Source organism: Haematobia irritans, chromosome 2, assembly GCF_050003625.1.
Source record: "Haematobia irritans isolate KBUSLIRL chromosome 2, ASM5000362v1, whole genome shotgun sequence".
Lineage (NCBI taxonomy): Eukaryota > Metazoa > Arthropoda > Insecta > Diptera > Muscidae > Haematobia > Haematobia irritans.
In genome coordinates, this window is record NC_134398.1 from 80,476,942 (window position 1) to 80,497,222 (window position 20,281).

Here is a 20,281-nt window from a genome sequence, read left to right on the forward strand (position 1 = left end):
ATTGTGTTGAGAAAGTTCAGAAGAAATTCGTAAAATATTAATAGACATTTTTCTTCCTATGCTGCAAATGAACCATTTACCAAAACTACGAGTCTATATAATTCTTTATATGAATTTTTAAATTTTACTCTCTCTAAAGAGAAATTGAAGCAAATATACATATTACAGTAATGCTGGTGACATTTCTGAGGGTTTCAAAGCTTCTCTAAGTGGTTTCAGTGCAATGTGAAACGCCGTTCGGACTCGGCTATAAAAAGAAGGTCCCTTGTCATTGCACGCAAAGAAATGAAACGTTTGGAAAACGTGTACCGAAAACGTTTTTCTTTTTTTAGAGTTTTTTGAATTGCTTCGAAAATTTTAAACTTTTATCACTTAAAAAATTCGTTTGTTACAAAATTTTTATTTTTTCAATAAAAAAAGTTATTTTTGAAACAACAACACAGTCCAATTCTTTTATATCAAACACTGTTCTTTTCTGACTTTAGGTCTTTAATAAGACACATTTTACAGTTCAAAATTTAATATAGTACAATGTAATGCTGACATTTTTTTCGGAATCTTCCGAACATATCTGGAATATATGTAAAAAAAAGAAAAACAAAAAAAACTTTGGTCGAAGCAGGGATCGAACCCACGATCCTTGGCATGCAAGTCGGACGTAGCAACCACTGCTCCACGGTGCCAAACTAAATGTTTGTTTTTGTTAAATAAACTTTGTTTATTCGGTTCGTGTGCGCCGCAAGCTATGCTATATAAATATAACTTATATGGATAATTATCTATTGATGACCATAACAGCTACATAGCTCAGTGGTTAGTGTGTTGGCTTACAAAGTGCATGGTCAGCGGTTCGATTCTCCGGCCAGGCGAAGGTAAAAAAATTGTAAAAATTTTAAAAATTTATAAAATCGTATAATTTCTTCTACATTGTTGGTATAACAGGAAAAGGTGTTAAGAACTAAAAAACTCGTGGATGTCAGAAGGATGTGGGGCAAATGCAATTAGCAAGAAAACAATGTTTTTTTTTTTTTTTTGAGTTTGTCTTTATGAAATTGTTTTTACATCCTGGAAAAGAATAAACGTTTATCACAAAAAGTATATACTTTTCTTCCAAATACACTTCCTTACAGCGAAAAGCAAATGAGAAACGAACTTTGTTTGTCTACAATTTCGTTTGGGAAGAAAGAATTATTTTTTTGCGTGTGAGCTTAACGTGGAATGGCCAGCACTCAGTGATAAGAGAGAAGTTCACCAATGTGGTATCACAATGGACTGAATAGTCTAAGTGAGCCTGATACATCGGCATGCCACCTAACCTAACCTAACATACATATTACGAATCGTACGCCGAAAATTTCCGTAGTTAAATTAACGCTAAATTTAAATTACAGAGAGGGTGTAATATGAACCACTTTTCGCATGGTTGTTTCTCTCAGAGCGCAAGTAGTGCTCTGAGAGAAATAGTATGTATGTACCGTATTCGACAGCGAATTGCATACATGCAGTGAAAAGTTATTCGATGCAGACCTCTATTTAAAAGCACTACTTATTTCGTGGCCAAAGGTATGGCTGGGGAAAAGTACTTTCCTCCTATGCAAATGTAATCCGGAGCGATGCCAATCAATAAGTGGTTATTAATTTTTAAATAAGCTTTCCTACAAGATTACCGGGTAATGAGGGCTTTTGCTGGGTTACAAACGGAACGAAAAACTAGCATACCGCACAGCCTATGGTCATTAGCGTAGCTAGACAATTTTCCTAGGGGGGGCTATAGCCCCCCTAGCTAAAACTTTATAGACTGAACTTATAGGTTCAACTAATGTTTTATTTCATAAAATTGAATAAAAAAATAGACATCAAAATAACTCGACAATCAATTTATAATAAAGCAACTAAAAGTACCCTACGGGAAATTGGTGCAAATTGCCACTGACGGACCTATCACAGAACTGGTACCTGTGCTCCAGTTAGTTGAAATTTTCACATTTAGTGAAATAAAATTATCAGAATAACCTTTTGTTCGACATATTAAAAAAAACAAAAATCATTTCGGGTTCGATTAGGAGCCCAAATTGAAAGAGATTTCTAAGAGTTTGTCCGAGACTGGTTCCTGAGGACCTGTTTATGGGTTGCTCCTGCTAAATTGTCCCAGGACGTGTCCTTTGGGATGAGTCCAAGACGCGTCCTAAAATGTAAGTTTACTCCGTCAATGAAAAACCCATGTTAAAGTGGACGGTCCCTTCCATACGTTTTGATCAGAACTGGGACTGGTCCATGCACACCATACACTTTACCCAGCAAAAAATTGGGAGTTGTTCTAGAGGCACAACTTTAAAAGCACTTCCAAAAATATCCTCACAAAGAAGTTAACTATTTTAACTACACAGGAAGTTTTTTTACTTCTTTTTTATATTTTAACGCGTCATTTTTTGTTTTCTTTTTTCAAATAGTTTAAAAAAAGTTTAAGAATAAACAAAATGGTACAAATTATTCAAATTTTGTCACAAAAATGCTAAATCCACTGTAGAAAAATCGATAATATTTTAAAAAACGTTTGAAACAAGCGTTAGAATGCATTAAAAATCATAAAAAAGTATAAAAATTATTTATTTGGGAAAATATCACAAAATTTTTAATTCACATTCAAAACACTGAATTCAGATCACACCTTAAGAAGTGATGCAAATTCATTGCAACGGTTGTTTAAACGGTGCACATTCGTTCTATGACAAGTTCATATTACATTCATCGCTTCTCCGCCAATTTTGTACCACTTCCAGATCCAAAAAGAACATTTTCACTTCTTTTTCGGCTACGCTTTTTTGCAGCATTATTAAGATATTAATTTATGAAAGAATAGTTTTAATATCAATTACTATTTTTTATTCAACTAAATCATAAGTTCAACCACAGCTTTATTTCATAAATATCAGACTTCTACCACAACCCAAGTAATTCGATTGTGCATGAAAGTCTTTAGTGAAACTTTGTGCGTTGTACGAGTATATACTTGTTTAATTTTTATAAAAATGTAAAATCGTAAATAGGTTTTGAAATTCTGGGGGGGGGGGGCTAAAATTTTCCTGGGGGGTCTAAGCCCCCTCCCCAGAGGCCTTCCTACGCTTATGCCTATGGTGGAGGGTATAAAAAGTACGTCTGTCGCACAGCTTATACAAATTGTTTCATATAATTATATATTAATATTTTTTTATTAAGAGATGCCCGAATTTATAACTGACTTCTACACCGAAAAGAAGTAAACTGTGTTATAGGAAGGATAAACTAACTCGTACGAAAATTGAACCGAATTGCTCAGGACATTTTGAGATTTCCACAAAGCGTTGTTAAAACCAGGAAAATGTAATGCCCTAAACTGCAGTTCACGAAATTATACCTGGTCTGTTGTCAATTCCGTTGATGTACAATGATTTGCTGTTATTTTGTAATATTTCTGTGCTGTTGCACACTGCCTTCAATAAGTTAAGCTTTCTATTCTCGCTTCATACACTGTAAAAAGAGTTTACTTGTCTGAGTAAAATAAAAAGAATTAGAGATAATTGTTTAATCGCTTGTCATAAAATCTATTTTATTTGCTCATAATGAAAATATTTTAAAACAAAATTTAATTTCGTCCCGGAGGAAAATATCTTTTCTTTGGGTGTACCATTTATATGTTGATTCGTATGGTATATATGTTGATTTGGTCAAATCTCGACGAAGACTTTTTTTGATCAATTCCCAAATGTCACTGACTCACCATTGATCTGTATCTACGATATCCCATATTTATCTTTGTCTGTATATTTCCATATTATTTTAGGCAAAAGACACTAGTCCATCACATGAGGCATTTGGAGAAGTGGTTTAAAATTCATTTCCATCTGAATTGGGAAATAATTCGCCAAATTTGGACCATTGCCCTGCATTAAAAGAATTTTGACTCATGTGCTTTAAAAAGGTTTTGCTTACTGAAAATGATCTAATGGACATTTTCAGAAATAAGATCTGTGTCTGAACTAATCACACTGAAAAAAAAAAACGCATGCAAAAACTTTGTCTTTTGCCTAAGGATTTTGGTATTGATTCCGAATTCTAATTGTTTGCGTTTTGATTTTATCGAGTTGAAGGTAAAATATTATACCAAGGCATTGCATTGCAAAAAATATTACCAAGACATTGCATTGTTTTATCTCGTTTCCCCTCGTCATTAATTTGTTTAGTAACGAAATTCGAAAATTATGTGAATCACATCCCTACTCTCAATGGGTTGCCCAGAATATATATAAAAACCGAAAAGTTTTTACTAATAATACTCATGTTCGAGCTAGCATAAATATACAACTTATGAAAAATTAATACAACTACCACAACAAATGTGGTTGGTTGATGACGAATCATCTTGCTTTACATTAAAACTCATTGCGAAGCGAAATAAAAGTACTTTTGGAAGCCATACAAGCTACATTCATATAATCCGAACTCACATGAAATGTTTATATATAAAGGGTGGCACCAGGTTCGTTCACCGTGGAATGTTTCCATTAAACAATGTATCATAGCTTCGATTTCATGTAAATATACCAATAAGACAATATAACGAAGTTATCGATTCGCCATCCTAAAGTAATTTTGTGTATATGAAAAATAAATCCAGCTAAAAAAATATTATATGTTATTTACTATATTTTGTATCTATAATATCATAGGAAACATATTGAAGGGAAAAATATTAAAATTTTAAATACCGTGGTACTTTGTTTCCCTATTCTAATTAAAAAATTAATTCTTTTCTTTCAAACAATCGAACATATTCACACATCAATATGTACGAAACAAACGAAATTTTAGACAGACAAACTTCAATTTCTTTGTTTTTTTTTTGCTACAGAATTAATTGATAAGTGAAATGTTCACCGCATATGCCTAAGTAACCCTGGAACAGGTAGTCGCTTTTTATTTTGATGCCAATAAATGTTCTATTAAAGTTAATAAAAATTATTAGATAAAATCGTTGAAACACTTTTCACAAATTCGGGTTTATTTGCTCTTTATGAAAATACTTTATAACAAAAGGAAATTTTGTTTGACTAAAATTTCGTTAGTGAGGAAAATATTTTTTTTTTGTGTATAACCTAACCGAAACTAAAGGGATTAACTCATGTAGACAATAGATCCTTTCGAGAATAATTTTTACTAACTTTTTACTGGAAATCTTTCGTTCACTCCAAAAAGCCAGCAAAAGGAAACCAGAGAGAAATGCAATTTGATATTTGAGAATCACACGCAGAGAAGGAATATGATCACCTCAAACATGTTTCAAGAGCAAAATGTTATTTTTGTATGGTGACCATGTAACATGTTTGTCACTAAAATGTTATTTTCTCGTCAAATATAACCTGCTTGCCGAAATCAGATACATGATTTCCGAGAAAATAACATGGTTGCGAAAACCATGTTACATGGTCACCACCCAAAAAAAGCATTTTGCTCTTAAAACATGTTTGAGGTGATCATATTCCTTCGCTGGGTGCAGAGAAGTTGCAGTTTCTGCTGGAAATTTTTCGCCAGTAAAAGCTTGCAAGAGTTAGCACATAATTACCAGCTGTTTGTAGCCATAACAATTATAACATGTATGGCTACCTAAAATTTAGGTCGAAACCCGTACAAAACCTTTTCGTGTTCTTCGACAGTTCAAGTTTTTTTGAAAGGACTTTCGCCACAGATATTTTAATTTTTGCAAAATTAAATACCATACGGTTTCAAGCTGAGAATAAACAGTAATGTGTAAATAAATACCACAGTCGCTTTCGTTTACGTCAAGCATTGTACTTTTGTGAAAAAAACATAAATACTATGCAATTTCATATTCATTAACTGAGACATTCAAAAATTCCCAAAAAATATTGGCTATGTATTATAGTACATTGAATATTAACTTGTTTTTGTTGTAAATGTAATATCGAGAGAAAGGACGCTTGCAAGATTTTATCTCTGTCAATTAACATTTCTTACAAACAATAAGTGTAAACAATAACACACAAAAAAATACTTTCTCGTGAACGAAATTTTAGACAAACGAAATACCCCTTTTTATAAAGTATTTTCTTTTAGGCAAAACAAACCCAAATTTATGGTATGCGTTTCAACGATTGCATCTAGTAGTATGAAAGTGATAAAAGTTTAATTATTACAGACTTGTACATGAAAGCATTATTTGAATCGATCAAAAAATATATCGAAAAAGCTAAATAATTGATTACCGCAATTAGCATTTTCACTGAAAAAAATATTTACGTGATATTAAAGGTTACGCAACCTAAATTTTAGGATGCGAAATTTACAAAATATTAAGGACAAATTTCTTTAAAATAATGACATTTTAATTAAAATAAAATTTATAATCTGTACTTCAATTTTTTTCATTAAATGCAGGACACAAATTTCGTAAATTTTCGTCCCTCCGTTAAAGTCGCATGTCTTTGAACTAAGGCTAATTTTCCTTAAAGTAAAGAACCACATTTTAGATTTAAAGAAATTGTCCTTAAATTAACTGAAATATTGAAACTTTAGATTTAAGATAAAAACGCTTCAAATATAGGCTAAGACTTATTTTGAGGATTTAGCGTCTTTGGTTTAAAGTTTTTTTTTTTTTTTTTGAATTAAGAAAACATTTTTTACTTTCAAGCAAAGACAATAAACTCTAGGAAGATAGGAAATTGGCTACTGAGGAGATCCAACCATTTACCGTGTTAGCTTCATACTTTTCGTTTATCGAACCAAACGCGTATACGACAAGTATTGACATAGCATTAAAATGCAAACAAAAAGAAATTAAGTGCACGAAATAAATTTCCATAAAGGGGAATTTTTTTTGTTGTTGCCTAAAATTTAACATTTTTTCATTAAGAAAATTAAGTTTTTCTTTTAAAAAATAAAAACGAAAAACAAATAAAAAAATTACAAGCATGTATGTTATGGAACTAACATGGTAAATGCAACATAACGCAAGTCAATTTCCTATCTTCCTACACTGAAAAAAAGCATACTCGGTTCCAAAGATTTTGTCTTTACTTCAAAAAATTTGGTATTGATTCCGAGCCAAAGAACCGGAGAATACAAGTAAGGATACTTTTAAGACACAATTCTCTTTTAAATTTAGGTTTTGTGTACTTGCTTCTAGGAAGCAAATTTTAATTGTTCGCTTTCTATGCTTTTTTTCTTCATATGCTATCAAAGTCCTTTAAAAACGAGTTAACGGCAACTTTATTTTCCAAATTAGGACTCGACTTCCAGTAGAAATTATGCTATGTTTGAAGTAAAAAACTTCTTTAAAATAAAGTTTTGAAAAACATGTCCTATATTTGAACGATTTTTTGCTTTGTAGTCAAGATGCAAAAATACAACAAATTTAAAGACAATTTCATTAAATTTAAAGAATTGTTCTGAATTATTAAAATCAAGTTGACCTTAGCCTATACATTTTTTCTTTCATGTTAAGATACCCATTTTTAATTCAAATCACTTAATTATAAGGACAATATGACTTCATTGAAAAGTTTATCGGCTTTTGGACAAGGAAAATAACTTTATTTTAGAGAAATGCGTCTTCTATGCTAAGCAAAATTTGTATTCGTATTTTAAAGACATGAAATCTTTGACCTCACGACAATATTTTTTTCAGTGTAAAGTTTATTGTCTTTACTTTGAAGTATCCGTTATAATTTGGATTTTTAAACTGGCATTTGTTTGTACGTGAGTACCTTTATTAATAAACCTGGAAAAGAGAATGAAAATTTGATAAATGAGATCTGCATCCTAATTTTAGTGATATGTCGCTAAAAAATTTCTTTATTTTAAAGAAGCCGCATCTTTGGCTAGGAATCAATACCAAAATCCTTAAGGGAAGGTCAAAATCTTTGGATCCAAGTAAACTTTTTTTTTAGTGTTCGTGAATGAGGCAATTTCAATTAAAAAATTAATGCGATCAATTAATTTTGCGATGAATCAGAAAGCAGTTTTATCTGTGTTCAAAATATTTTACCGCAAAAAGAATGTGCCCAAACGATGTTCGGACCTACACACATGTTTTTAGAGAGCTATCTAGCGTTTAATGTAGGCTTTAAAAATTTAAATTAAGATATAAAACTCATTCATCGAATTTGTATGCTCCTTTTACGATATAACCACAAAGTTAATACACTGAAAAAATATTTACGTTCAGGGAACCCTCTATTTCACTAAAACCAATTTAACTTTATTTTAGTTCATGGAGAAAGTTTCCTTTACTCTAATAATGTTTTACGTACGCTCGTTAAATGAACTAAAAAACCCGGAAAATTGATACACATTTACTAATTTCGTACTTCTCTCAAAAAATAGTTCATTATTTCTTTAAATTTGTTCATTTTAGTACAAATGCGTCCAACATGAACTATCGTATGGCACTAAGGACGGTCTTGCAATTTTGCACTTAAATTGTTTCCTTCAAACTATAAAATTTTATTTAACAAGTGAAAAAAATTAATTATGTCTAATAAATTTGTCGAAAAATATTTACTAATTTTTGTGAAATGGGCGTGATGCCAGCGTTTATAATACTGTTTATTTAAAATTTCCTAAATTTTCTAAAATTAACCAAAATTTTTCTTCTTGGTGGGTTCCCTGTTTTTTCAATGTGATATTAAAGATTACGCAACCTACATTTTAGGATGCGCAATTTAATAATTATGCAATTTGTATTAAAATAAAGTTTATAATCTTTGCTTCAAAAATTGTTATCATTAAATTTGGGACACATATTTTGTAAATTTGAGGCCCACCGTTAGTCACATGTCTTTCTTTGAAGTGTTTGTTATAATTTAGATATTTAAACGGATATATATATATATATATATATGTTCGAAAATTGCTTTACTAATTATCCCAAAAGTAATTGAAATGGCTATCGTGACTTCAATTTTATAGAGCCTAGATTTAAAGTCGGGTGGTTTTCTTACACTGAAAAAACAGCGAACCCACCAGGAAGAAAAATTGTGGTTGATTTGAGAAAATTTAAATTAGTTTTAGAAAAATTTAACTAAACTATATTACAAACGCTGACATCACGCCAATATCACAAACATAAGTAAAGATATCACAAATTCAAGAACATTTATTATCACAAATTCTAGAAATGTTATTAGACATAATTATTATACCCTAAATCACAAAGGGTGTCAGGGTATGATAACTTTGATCTGCCAAAAAATGTTCCTTCCAGAAATATTGATTTTAGACCCCATAAAATATATACCGATCGACTCAGATCGACACCTCCTGAGTCGATCTAGCGCTTGGTGTCCGTCCGTCCGTATGTTCATGTATTTGTTGTTCACAGGATTCCGGTCGCAATTTTTAACCGATTTGGTACAGGGTGTTTTTTGGACGCAAGGACGAACGCTATTGAATTTGGAATAAATCCGATCAAATTTAGATATAGCTCCCATATATATGTATCGCCCCATTTCGACAAATGGGATCACGTTGCACTTTTTTACTAACCGATCGTGCTAACAATATGTGTACAAAATCATCGAAATCGGTTCAGATTTAGCTATAGCTCCCATATATATGTATCGCCCGATTTTACCAAAATTGGCCGTAAAACCCTTATTTATCAACCGATTGTACTCAAATTTGGCTAAATGTAATCTTCTATAGCACTAACTGTATGTGTAAAATTCCATCGAAATCGGTTCAGATTTAGATATAGCTCCCATATATATGCATCGCTCGTTTTTCCCAAATTTCGCCATAATACTCGTTTATTTATTAACCAATGTTACTCAAATTGATATACTAGCCGATCATATTTAGACTTACATGTAGCTCTTACAAAATAATATTGCCCGATTTTTACAAATTTGTATGTATTACCCACAACTAATTGAGCGATTTCCTCTTTTTTAATAATGGACTCAATATTAGTGGCATACTAGCTCTGTAGGCGCAAAATCAACTATAGCTCCTAATATCGGACATTTCTGCTCAGATTGTGACAAGACTCCCATAAACATGTACCCCTTTATGTTGTTAAATATGAAAATGCGGCTTATCACCCAAACCGATACCATTGATTTAGGGTATGATATAGTCGTCCCCGCCCGACATTTTACTTTACTTACAAAATTTTGTAGTTTGAAGGATAAAATTGGAGTTCAAAATTGGAAAGAAAGTATTTAATGCCATACGAAGTTCAAGTTGGGCGCAATGGTAGTAATACGGATTTAGTAAGACTTTATGCTTCATTTGTGTATAAGTCTTTCCCGTCTTTTAACGTACGCAAAAAATTATTAGAGTTAAGGAAACTCTCTCCAAACATAATAACTCCATGAATTAAAATAAAGTTAAATTGCCTTTAGTGAAGTAGAGGGTTCACTTTTTTTTGAGTGTAGATCTTTAACTCTTTATTTCAATAATCCAAAGTCAAAATCTTTGGATACAAGTTAAATAATATTGAATTTTTTGTTCAGTGTAATTCTCCGTTTTCACAACACTCTATATGTATGTCTAATATGTACTTTAAATTCATAAAAAGTCTTCAACAAATGTAATGGTCGGAATTTTAATGGAAACGAAAAAACAGCGAGAGAAGACCAAGGAAAAAATTCTCCATATATGTATACTAAAAGCGACACATACGTCGTTGGAGAGGAAGTGCGTGTTATATGGAAGTTTCATTTATTTAAAATTTTTTTGGTCGTTATGGGTTGGTAACTGTTAAGTATTCTTGTTCCTATAGACCTAGTGTTAGTTTACACTGTATAAACATTAGTCTCAATACAATGTTTACAATAGCCAAATTATGTTTTTGACCCAATACCAGCCTAATATGTTTTTCAACTATATGCACAGAAAAAACTGTGAACCCACCAAGAAGAGAACATTTAGTTATTTTTGGAAATTTTTTAATATTTTAAGAAAATTTTAACTAAACAGTATTACAAACGCTGACATCGCGCCGATATCACAAACAAAGTAAATATTTTTCGACAAATTTTCTTGAATTTAGACATAATTAATATTTTTCACTTGTAATTGCATCTTCATTTGAGGTAAAACGCTTGCCAGCAAGGATTTTTTTTAGATTTGGGAACAAGTAAAAGTCACTGGGAGCTAAATCAGGAGAATAAGGTGGGTGGTCAAGCAACTCGAATTTAAATTCGTTGATTTTAGCCATTGTTAAAACACTCTTGTGCGCTGGTGCGTTGTCTTGATGAAAAATTATTTTTTTGTGTTATAACCAGGACGTTTTTCTCGAATTTGTACATTTAATTGATCCAAAAGGTTACAATAGTACTCTGAATTTATTGTTTTACCCTTTTGCATATAGTCAATCAATAAAATACCTTTGAAATCCCAAAAAACCGTTGCCATAACCTTACCAGCCGATTGAATTGTTTTTGCCTTCTTTGGGGCACAGCTTCAGTCCATTGTTTGAATTGTTCTTTTGTCTCTGGAGTATAGTGGTGGATCCATGTCTCATCAACATTTATGAGACGACGCTTAAAATCCATTTTATTTCGCTTAAAACGATCCAAACAAGCTTGAGAAATGTTCATTCTTATGCGTTTTTGAGCGACTGTTAACAAATGCGGCACCCATCTTGCAGAAAGCTTTATCATCTGTAGTTCTTCATGCAAAATTAAATGGACTCGATCATTTGAGATGCCCATGATATTAGCAATTTCACGCACTTTTATTCGTCGATAATTTTAATACCATATCATGCACTTTGGCTACAATTTCTGTTGTTGTTGCTGTTTTTGAACGTCCACTACGTGGTTCATCTTCAATGCTTGTACGACCACGTTTAAATTCAGCAATCCAATTTTTTACTATTGCATATGAAGGAGCACTTTCACCTAACACATTCACCATATCATTATGAATTTCTTGTCCCCATAAACCTTTTTTATGTAAATATTTAATGACAGCACGCATTTCTAATTTTTCCATTGTAAAAAAATTGCGGATGCGTCTTTTTTTTGAACTCCTGTTTCTATATGAAGGAGTTGTCAGATCGATGGAAGTTTCCAAAACACTTAACTTTTTTCTGTTTATACCGCGCTTTTTGTGCTAGGCTATGAAGTTTCCGAACTGCCCTCGTAAAGGACACTTTATCCATATATAATAATTCCATGAACTAAAATAATGTTAAATTGGCTTTAGTGAAATAGAGACCCAGCAAAAAAGAGCTTCCAAAAAAGTAGTTTGGATCCCAAATCTGTGATCCGGAAGTAGTGCAAACTTGGATCTTCTCCAATGAATTTTACACGGGCTTGTCATAGGACGGAAGTACTCCCTGTTTGGATCCTTTGCATTACTTTAGAAGTTGTGCCCTGGAAGTTAATTTGAATGAAGAAATTTAAAAAGCAAAAAATTTTTTTTTTCAACCAATTTCACTTTTTTTCGACCATATGTTTTATTACACTATTATTTTCCTATTATCTAATTTTTACAATTTGAAAAACTTTTTCGCTCCGACCAGGGGTTGAACCTGGGTTTGCTGGCACCATAACAGAACGCTTTAGCACACTCAGCCACAAACGCCATTGAATATAAAGCGTCGAAAGGTCAATTCAAATGTGTGTGATATGTTCGTAATACGACACCAAGGAATAACATTCTAATTGCTTCTCGAGAAGTTCTTTATTAGTATGAACGCAAAAATAAGAAACGCAGGTTCAAATCTCACCAGCGGCAATTTTTTTATCAAATATTTTTTCAAAAAAAAATATTTTTTTATGTTATGCATCCTTTTTATTTTTTATTTTCGGCATATATTTTCGTATAAATATATTTTTTTCATTACAAATCAACAAAAAAATTAAAAATTCTCGTAATTTGCAAAATCTTCTCAAAAGAACTTCCATGGAAGCGAAAAAGTCAAACGGCACAGGTTCAAATCTCAGCGGGGATGAAATTTATTTTTTATTATTATTATTTTTTACCTTTTTATTAATTTTCTATTTTCTATTTTTTTTATTTTTTATTAGTTTGCTATTTTTTTTAAATTTAATTGTCCAAAATTTGCACTTAAAATACCCTGATTGCGTTCTTTCTAATACTTGTCCAAAAGGACTGCATCGGAAGTAGAAACAAATCATTGGGGCAGCTTGGAAGCGCTTTAGAAGAAATGTTTGTGCACTTGTCCAAAAGGACTGCATCGGAAGTGGAAAAAATCATTGGGAGATCCCACGATGCTCTTTAGAAGAAATGTTTGTGGACTTGTCCAAAAGGACTGCATCGGAAGTTGAAGAAACTCGATGGGGGATCCTGGGATGGGCTTTAAAAGAAATGTTTGTGGAACAACTTCCAATTTTTTTTGCTGGGGAGTTCACTCATAGTATGCTCATATATTATCAGCCTAAAGCAAACTCAATTTGAGCTAACTTTTGGTTAGCTGAAGCTTATGCAGGTTTGAGTGAGGACTGACCCGACTGACTCCAATGACAACACGTGTTAAAACTGAATAGGATTTTACATGGGAAATGAGTTAGGATTTGAGTCACCTGTGACTCAGTTATGACTAACAATTTATTAACTTAAAGTCACCTCAATTTCCTACAAGGTAGTGTGAAATTACCCATAATAACACATACATGTGTTTGTATTCCAATACCTTTATAAAACTATTCGGCAAATTACTAGCCCTATAGTCTTCCATAGCGAGCCCCTCCCAATAATTTGTCTATTCTATTGGAAGGTTCAACATTAGCCGACACCTATATGTCAAATCATTTTAAGAGGTAGGGGGCTAGTTTACCTTTAGTGTGAACTTGCGTGTTGAGGAACATTAAACTCTTTTTTTTGCATTATTTACTGTATATAGCCGTTGGCCTCCATAGAGTGCGGAAGTTTCAAGGGACGAGGGTAATTAATTAGCTTGAAAAATTTAAAATTTTTCATAAGATCATATTTTACATATTTCCATCATTAGTGACATGAAACATAGAAATGGAAAATGCCGGCGTAATTACCTCACTGGAATTCTCCAAACTTGTGCGTAATTAACCGAGTAAATTAGCAATTACCTCAAAAAGGGTTTACTAAACATGTGTCCATAACTTGCTATTGACTTGGTTTTCGGAAAACGTATATTGTTAAATAAAAGTGATATTATTGGCCAAAGTACAAAGTGGTTACAAGAACCAAAATGTCATCACTGCATTCAACTTTAGTTCTTGAATAATTTTCAGTTTTAACACAAGGTTTGTGTTTTTGAGTAGATCTCGGTTTCTACTTCCATTCCACGTTGGTTTGGTCAGCCCACATATTTCCCTTTGGAAGATATTTGGAAATTTCTTTCCAGGATGAGTGGCCCATAACACAAAGTGGGCAATATCTGGGCTCCCCAGCATGTCCGGGACACAAGGCTTGTGTTGTTTGGTAGATCCCGATTTCTACTTCCATTCCCATTTGGTTTTGTCAACCCACACTTGTTTGTTTGCAGTCTGTGACCCACTGTATAAAAGTGGTCATATCTCCACACCACTGATTGTTATGGAGTATTGGTACGCCTTTTTGGATAGAGTTCGACCTATATTATACAATCTGATATATTATTTTAACTAATTTGCGCGTTTTGTGCATTTTGTTACAATTATTTTTTGACCATAAATCCACTATAATGTAACTTTAGTTCCAACTTTGACATATAGGGGGCGCTTATTTTGTGGTTTTATAACGAGATCCATTATAATTTATTTTCACACACATGTTACATTCCTACATAAAATTATCATATACAAAAGAAATTTCCAAATAAAATTTTGATTGAATTTTAAAAGATGTGCAAAAATATTTTTTAATTGAAACAAAAATCAATCACAAAAATTAATTGTATCAATTAATTTTGTAATTGGCTGTTTTCTGTGAACACATTTTGTGATCAAAGTCTAGGTCGCATTTTTAGTCCAATCGACTACAAATTTGGGACAAGAATTTTGTCGGAATAGAACCCTATTGATTTTGGAAATCGGTTCAATTTAGATATACTCCGATTCACTTGAAATTTCGCATAGGGGGTATAATTAATTTTAACACAGATTTGCGTGAAATAGGGAGTATAATTAACATTTTACTACGCATGCCAAATTTGGTTGAAATCGGTTCAGATTTAAAAATAGCACCCATATATATATATTTTTCAGACATGGGCAAAATTGGCCAAAAAAAGCATATTCCTTGTCAAGTCAAAAACTTGTAAAAATGACTGAAATTTTCCATATTTCTAATACATATCTATCGTCCGATAAATCATAAATGCACTTTTGCGAAGTTGCCTAAAAATTGCTTTATATTTAAATATTCCTATATTTGTTTTACTAACAGTGCACTCAACAAAAAGTGAATCCTCTATTTCACTAAAGCCAATTTAATTTTATTTTAGTTCATACAATTATTACATTTGGAGAAAGTTTCCTTTACTCTAATATCTAAAATCTAAATGAACTATAAAATGGGAAGAAATTATTCATAAATGAAGCATAAAGATTTACTAAATTCTTACTTCTCACAAAATAGTTCATTGTTTCTTTAAATTTGTACATTTTACTACAAATACGTCCATCGTGAACTTCGTATGACATTAAAGACATTCTTGCAATTTTGAACTCCAACTTTTTCCTTCAAAAAACAATATTTTATTTAACAAGTGAAAAAAATTAATTATGTCTAATAAAATTTCTTGAATTCGTCGAAAAATATTTACCTATTTTTGTGATATCGGCGTGTTGTAACCGTTTGTAATACTGCTTAGTTAAAATTTTCTAAAAATAATCTAAGTTTTTTTTAATTTAACCAAAAATTTTCTTCCTGGTGGGTTCACAGTTGTTCCGTGTGTGTTCCTCCCGTATTCCACTTACAACTGGGAAGATACACAAATAATTAAATTACAATTGTTCCAAAAATCAAGTTCAGTTGCTTTGTAACTTTATGTCTATGTATTTAGGACACCTACACCAAAATTGATACTGAAAATTGAAATGGACGAACCGATTAATTTTTAGAAAGATCCCGACAATTTGTAAAGGGTGATTCTTTTGAGGTTAGGATTTTCATGCATTAGTATTTGACAGATCACGTGGGATTTCAGACATGGTGTCAAAGAGAAAGATGCTCAGTATGCTTTGACATTTCATCATGAATAGACTTACGATCTGCCACAACGTCGAATTTTCAGTGAATGGGCCCTAGAAAAGTTGGCAGAAAATCCGCTTTTTTATCGACAAATTTTGTTCAGCGATGAGGCTCATTTCTGGTTGAATGGCTACGTAAATAAGCAAAAATGCCGCATTTGGAGTGAAGAGCAACCAGAAGCCGTTCAAGAACTGCCCATGCATCCCGAAAAATGCACTGTTTGGTGTGGTTTGTACGCTGGTGGAATCATTGGACCGTATTTTTTCAAAGATGCTGTTGGACGCAACGTTACGGTGAATGGCGATCGCTATCGTTCGATGCTAACAAACTTTTTGTTGCCAAAAATGGAAGAACTGAACTTGGTTGACATGTGGTTTCAACAAGATGGCGCTACATGCCACACAGCTCGCGATTCTATGGCCATTTTGAGGGAAAACTTCGGAGAACAATTCATCTCAAGAAATGGACCGGTAAGTTGGCCACCAAGATCATGCGATTTGACGCCTTTAGACTATTTTTTGTGGGGCTACGTCAAGTCTAAAGTCTACAGAAATAAGCCAGCAACTATTCCAGCTTTGGAAGACAACATTTCCGAAGAAATTCGGGCTATTCCGGCCGAAATGCTCGAAAAAAGTTGCCCAAAATTGGACTTTCCGAATGGACCACCTAAGACGCACCCGCGGTCAACATTTAAATGAAATTATCTTCAAAAAGTAAATGTCATGGACCAATCTAACGTTTCAAATAAAGAACCGATGAGATTTTGCAAATTTTATGCGTTTTTTTTTTAAAAAAAGTTATCAAGCTCTTAACAAATCACCCTTTACAATCTTAGGGTGATGATCAGAGCTATTGAATGTTTCGACAAAGCTTTCGCTTGGGCTAGGACAGAATCAAACATCTGTTTGAGAATTCTTTCAATGAACTTAAAGAATTAAAACCAGTTTTTTGAAAAATCAATTGCAATCTTGATGTACGAAATTCTCCTTTCTTATAAAGTATTCTCTTTGAGAGCAATTAAACCATAATTTATGACAAACGAATCAATTATTGCCTTTAATTTGTTTAGCATCAAAATTTCGTTCCTCGGAAAAGAAAACTCTTCTTTCAGTGTGGTTAAAAACCGAACAGGTCTTGCAAAAATTAGTTCACTATATTCAGACACGACTGTATTTATATTCATAAAAAGTTCTTCGATATTCAATGAACATTTCGTTAATGAAGAATTGAATAAAGCATTTACGAATAATAGTTAATGAATAATGTCTCGTAACATTAAGGAACAGTATTCTTGTGGTGTAAAAGAGGCAATGCTTATCACAAAAATTCTATACTTTTCCTCCAAATACGCTACCTTACAGCGGAAAAAATGGGGGGATAGAAATATTTTCTTTGCGTGTCGTAGGAATCATATAGGCGATTCTCGCCAACTTCAGGTAAATGCAAGTGTTGTAACTATTTCTGTGAATGTAGACATACCAATCTTCACTTGCAATAAATTCGTCCTTATATGTGCATTAATTAACCCTATAAGGTCCCCACATTACAAGGATACATTTTGTATTAAAATAAAGTAGAAATAATTGAGAATGGGAAATGCTAAAAATAAATTAACGGTCAGTTACGGTCGTAGTAAAATATCTAGTGCTACACACTGTCAAAAGTAGAACAACTACAACTATAGCGATTTGATTTCATTACATCACCCTGAATTAAACAAAACACTCTCACACATTTTCAACCGATGATGCCACCGCTACATGGGGGCAACACAATAACAAAACCAAAATCCGCCCACATGTGTGCGCTCCGGTGGAAACAACTCAAACACATCTACACACGTCCTGCCACATGTTTGTAGAGGACTCCGTCAAAGCAAACGAATCGAAAGAGGATGGTGACCAAGGCTGCTGCAACAAGTTTTATTTCTGCCCTCGTGCCTCAACACTACCCACCTTGTAGTAGTAAAACATACTCATGACGATATGAAAATACAAGCAAACACAAATGTATGTGCGCTTGTCTCTCTAACAAATTTATCCGATGATGATGATTCCATAAAAGAATTATGTTCGTAGGGTTGTGTGTATATGAACCGGCAATAATTCTGTTTGTCTGCTGTCGATTTCGACCGTCGTACGTCCGTCCGTCGGTCCGCTCCTTCTCACATATCGAAAGATAGATACACAAAATCGTGCAGAAAAAGACTGGCCAGGAACAAAAACACAAAACAGCACATGGGTATGTTTTTGCCTGTACCAACCAAAACTGTTGTTTCAAAGATTTGTTATGTTTTTTTCTTTGCGCCTTCTTTTTCCAAAATTTTATTGACAACAAAAACAAAGTTTCCACAGTTTTGAATACAAGTAAGCGCGATTTTAGCGAGAACACACGCACATCATATTGGATGCGAGTGTTTTATTTAATTTTTTGTTTGTTTTGTAGATGAATTATGCGTATAATGCTACGCAAAATGAACGTCACTTGTAGATTTAAACAATGACAAATCTTGGTGAAACATCTGTGAATGACTTGGAAGGTAACGTAATAGACCATACAAAAAAACACTTGGTTACTACTCCACGCAGGCGATGATAGAGAGAGGGCGCAACAAAAATGCACCATTGCAAAATATTTCAATTTAATTCTTCACATTTTACACTTGACACTCACTTACTGTGTTCTTAATTTATCTGGGCAATTGAACTAACAGTTACAATTGACACTTCTTTTTGTTTTATTTAATTTTTTGTATTCACTACTTTTGTTACTTTTTATCGATTTGCAACGAAAACACTTTTTTTGTCATTACTTTGTATTTTTTAGTTTTTGGCCAGACCGACGACCGGAGAATGCCTCTTTCGGATGTATCTATTACTACTGAAATGCTTCGATATGAAAACAAACTATTAAGAACCATTCACAGTGAGACGTCTTTCAGCGGAACCAAACAACGGCATACAGTTCACTTACTCACGACAGTGAAAACGGCAAAATGTTTCAATGCCGACAAACCAACAGCGATACTCTCTCACGCATACAGTCAAGAGAATGTACACTGGCTCAAAGGTATAGGTTACGTTACATTAGGTTAACCTAACCTAAACTACGTTACATTGCACTATGGGCGGAAATTGAAAATTTGCGGCAAAAATTATTTACAATCAATCTATTATTAAAATCAAATGTTACAAACAAAAAGGGAGTCAGTCCCCCTTATTCCAGGTGCGAAATTGTAATTACACTTGGGATACTATAGAATATACTCATATATGGAGTTTAATTTATACTTGCTTATTTTCCTCATTAAGAAATCCCCAAAACTTGATGTAAATAGTATAAACCAGTTGTCATTTTATTAAATTAATTTTATTAATTAAAGTTAAACATATATTAACCATCAAAATCACTTCCTTCGGTATCTAATTCCTTCCGTCTGTGTTTGTGTTCGCAGAAATCCGTTCGTAATTATTAACTGATGTTGATAAAATTTGTACAACGTGTTTTCTTAGTAAAAGGACAAACACTGTTAAATTTGGAAAAAAATGGATCAAAGTTAGATATAGCACCCATATATACAGTATCTGCCATGCAACTGCCATGTATGTATCGCCCGATTTTCTCCAAATTTTACTATAAAACCCTTATTTATTAACCGGTCTTACTCAAATTTGGCAAAATGTAATCTTCTATGGTACTAACTATATCTGCAAAATATCATCGAAATCGGTTCAGATGTATATATATGTATCGCCCAATTTTGGCCATAGGGCCCTTATTTTGGTTTTCTTGTGGCTTTCACACTTCCTTTTAATATAATTATATGTGTTTTAATTAATTTGCTTAATTCTTCGTCGGTAGCATTTTTATCTTTTTTGGTTTTCGCTATTTTTATCTTCACTATTTGTAGAAAATTTACATTTGTTTTACTATGGGCAAGTTTGGGCAACAGACAAACTTTACACCACGTAAAAGTACACTTCATCACGAACAATAATAAGCAGTGATTTTCATTAACAATCGTTAACAACTCTAGTTCTATTCCTCGCAAATATACGTATGTACTAAATTTTCCGCAGCACTGTTGAATCCACAAATT

At 32.7% G+C, this 20,281-nt stretch overlaps 1 protein-coding gene across 2 annotated transcripts in view; it reads right to left on the bottom strand.

Moving 5' to 3' along the window:
- Positions 1-19,066, bottom strand: part of LOC142225590 (peroxisomal acyl-coenzyme A oxidase 3) — a 91,624-nt gene extending 72,558 nt beyond the window's left edge. The window contains exon 1 of one of the 2 annotated variants that reach the window (XM_075295381.1): positions 18,860-19,066. The gene's annotated coding sequence lies outside the window, so the exon portion shown is untranslated. Of the gene's footprint in view, positions 1-18,855 lie in introns of both variants that reach the window. The other variant, XM_075295383.1, reaches the window with a different exon arrangement.
- Positions 19,067-20,281: the final 1,215 nt, after the last annotated feature.